The sequence below is a fragment of the Marmota flaviventris genome, chromosome 13 (assembly GCF_047511675.1).
Source record: "Marmota flaviventris isolate mMarFla1 chromosome 13, mMarFla1.hap1, whole genome shotgun sequence".
Taxonomy (NCBI): Eukaryota; Metazoa; Chordata; class Mammalia; order Rodentia; family Sciuridae; genus Marmota; species Marmota flaviventris.
The window spans coordinates 2,169,884-2,173,825 of NC_092510.1; the positions used below are offsets into that span (position 1 = coordinate 2,169,884).

A 3,942-nucleotide genomic window follows, 5' to 3' on the forward strand; every position below is an offset into this window, starting at 1 on the left:
GAAAACATAGCAGTCTGAATGATCTCAGACAATTTTAACAGAGGAAGATGAGATTTTTTTTTTTTCAGATAAATTTCACTGCTTATGGAGGGCAGTAGCTTCTTACCATGGTAACAATCAGGTTGCTAGGCTTGACAAGGCCAATGATGGAAGAATGATTCTCTAAACAGATCTACTAAAATGAATGGCTCATGCCACAAGCAACTTTCTTCAAGTTCTGATTAGTTTCCTATGAAATAATTGCTTTGCCTACTTCCAAGCAGTTCCTCTATTCATTGCTCCTTTGTCTTGCTGATAGGAGCACCAGTCAACACTGAAACATACAGTATGAACCAAGCATGTGTGATGCCCACTGCACAATACACTGAAGTCAGTAACAAAGGGAAAAAAGGAGCACTTCAGCTTCCAGGAGGTAATAGGGAATACAAATTCACAGCAGACTTCCAGAATCCCCAAGCCAAGGAGGTAGAAAATTTCCATCCAATTAAAAAGAGGTTTTTCTTTTCTGAATAGAATCTTCAGTGAAGAAATACTATAGATGGAGAATAGTAACATGAGTAAGATTTTAATGGGAAGTTCTGGGGCAGTGAAGAGCAGAGGGAAGAGGGAATAATGTCCTGTTGTGGTCAGAATCAGAAAATTTGAAGCATCTCCTGCTTTTTCCTCAGACAAAAGGATCATTGGGAGAATTCCGAGGAGTATGGCTATTGCCATTGAGGCCTTAGGGATCTTGTTGGGATCAAGAAGTTTCAATTCCAAACCAATGACAGACAGAACTTTGTCCAAAGCATTGTAGAAGGCCCAGAAGTTTGAAGCCCAGTATGCATGGCAGAGGCCCCTCTAGAAAGGAAAGAGTTGGGAAAAGACTTGAGGCAGCTGGTTTAATGCTAGGAAAGGACCCAGTGAAAGAGCAGAAACTAGGAAAACAATGAGGCCCAGCAAAATAACACGGACAAAGCTAAAACTGTTCCATCAGACAGACCCATCTGGTTTATTTGCAGCAAAACAGTAAGAGCATAGCAGGTATATACTGTAAGCTGGTGCTACATAGAAGTAGATGTGCTTTAAATGTAGGAGAATGGCAAAGAAAAATGTTCCTTCCCCATGCCTTTTCTGAAATAACCATGCAATGGAGAGCAACATTAATCAAAATAGGAATCCATTGTACTGGAAATGAATATCTGTAATGCCAGTGGCTGAGGCAGGAGAACTGCAACTCTGAGGTCAGGCTGGGCAACTTAATTAATCAAGATAGCTGGATGTAGTGATATAATTCAATCTCATAGACAGCATACACAAAGAGTACATCTGTAAAGATGACAGAAAATCTCTGGAAAAATAAGGTACTTAAAATGCAGTAGTTCATATTATGAACATTATGCATCACTTGATCAAAATATTTGGCAACAAGTGACAGGACGTATTCAAACCACACAAAAAAGCGGGGTAAGCCAAGGTCCACTCTGAAGTTGTCTCATAATACCAATGTGATATTGGCAAACTGTGAGTGATAGCAAGCCAGTTGTGGTTTACGTCAAAATCTGTAGAATAGTAGGTGGAAATGAGAAGGCATTTGAGGAGAGTCACCCAGATCGCCAAAGCAGAACACCAATTGCCACTACCCATTAGGGTTCCGAGCGCCACCATTGCTGCAGCACTGTGCACTTTCCATGTATAAGTTATTCTTACCTGAGAACACAATCAAACCTAAGTACTTTGTATAAATCACAGACATGCAGAATGGAGGTTCTTAACAGTTTCTCATTTCTAGGAATATAACGTCTTGAGCATTTATTAAAAAAATATTTAATAGTGTCTTTGTCAAACTCTCCAAGAGTTTTCTCTCAGTAGTCAAGTCATTTAGTGGACATGGATTGTTTGTCCTTATTTGATAAATGCTGTCCACACTCTTTATTGCTAAAGGAACATGTTCAATCTCAAGTAATGCTATGAATGCTAAGAGGGTCAATATAGTCTATAAAGTCTTGAATAATAGGTACTAAATTTTGCTGATATTTTAACTGAGTCAGGCTCTTCTTTCCTCAGTAACATGCTTGTTTTTTGCCTATAGTGAGTCTGATCTGTATCAACCTGGTGTGTATAGGAAGGCTCCCTGTGAATAGGAAACCATGCATTGATGTAGGCATGGGGAAATTGCCTTGGAAACAGTGATCAGTGTCTTTATGGGCATATGAACTTGGAGTTTTTAAAAATAACTTTTGACAAACTAGTAAACAGATCTGTATTCATAGTATGTGAACACATTTCCCAGAAATATGAAGACTAGGATGTGTTTGCATACTTACAGAAAACAATAGCAGTTTCTTTAATAAAAGTTCATATGACTGCTAAGCCCATAGTGTCAAGTGAGGAGAGATCCAGGTTTGGTGGGGTCTGAAGCTTGTGGAATTGTAGGAGATTCTTTAAGCAAAATCAAACTAAATGACCATAAGGACCCATTCTCAGTGCCCCTGCCAGGCCTCTAGGGTATTATGAGGAGAACTCAATCCTCATGTGCATTAAGGAAAATCTTCTTTTCTGTGTAGATTGTTTGGGAAAAGTGAGATCAAGTCATTCCAAAGTACCTGATAAAGGGCCAAAAACTGTCCTTAAATAAGTAAATATTAAAAATGTGGTATATATACACAATGGAATTTTACTCAGCCATAAAAGACAATAAAATCATGGCATTTTCAGGTAAGTGGATGTGTTATGCTAGAATTCAGGACCCTCAAAAGACCACCAGAGACCAAGATCGATGTAAGCAGCAAAGAGGTGTTTATTGCAAGCTAGCTATCGGTCCTCCTGTGCACACAGCAACTGGTGACACTGAGAGGCCCTCAGCCCAAGGTTTGCAGCAGTTTTATAAATTCTTCGGGGAAGGCAGGAACTTCACATATATCATAGCATCTCTTGGCAAATCATCACACACCACGGGAAAATCATAAACAACTTTAAAACATGATTAGCACATTCACTGGTGGGAAGAATTTGGGTAGGGGTGATTGGTTACTAAAATAGGGGGATTCATTTGAACTGATTGGTTTAAGCCAAGAGGGGTGTTTGTGCTGAACTACATGGTTTACCAACATGTTATCAACCATTATAAAGTACTGGGAGGGTCATCTGGCATCCTAGGTATTTCCCTGTCTCATACTGATTGGTGGCTACTAGGGGGTTGCTATGGGTCACTACCTAGTCTGACTGAGTCAGGGACACCTGGCTCAGCAGATATCTCCTGTTATTTGTGGATAAACAACTCAGCAGGGTGGGTATGTGCCTAGGAGTGCTCTGTGGGTCTTTCCAAGGACAAAGGTCACACCCCTTCCTTGGACAGGATTTGTTCTGAGGTAGAGGCTGGTTTTTCAGATGGAGTTGGAGAAGATAATGCTAAGTAAAGTTAGCCAATCCCCCCAAAAAACAGATGCCAAATGTTTCTCTAATATAAGGAGGCTGACTCATAGTGGGATAGGGAGGGGAAGCATGGGAGGAATAGACAAAATCTAGATAGGGCAAAGGGGTGGGAGGGAAAGGGAGGGGCCAGGGGGTTAGCAAGGATGGTGGAATGTAATGGGCATCATTATCCAAAGTACATGTATGTAGACACGAATTCGGTGTCAACCTACTTTATATACAAACAGAGAAATGAAAAATTGTGGTATATATGCGTAATAAAAATTGTAATGCATTCCGCTGATGTGTATTTAAAAAATAAAATCAATAAAAAAATAAGTAAATGTTATGGTGAATTTTCCCTTTAAATCAAAAAGGTGGGGCTGGGGAAGTGGCTCAAGCTGTAACGTGCTCGCCTGGCATGCATGGGGCACTGGGTTCGATCCTCAGCATCACATAAAAAATAAAAAATAAAATAAAATAAAGATCTGTGTCCACCGAAAACTAAAAAGTAAATGTTAAAAAAGTTCACTCTCTCTCTCTTTTCTC

General features: G+C 39.9%; 1 pseudogene; it reads right to left on the reverse strand.

Moving 5' to 3' along the window:
- Positions 1-272: 272 nt before the first annotated feature.
- On the reverse strand, positions 273-1,399 carry LOC139701547 (dolichyl pyrophosphate Glc1Man9GlcNAc2 alpha-1,3-glucosyltransferase pseudogene; annotated as a pseudogene).
- Between the last annotated feature and the right edge of the window lie 2,543 nt (positions 1,400-3,942).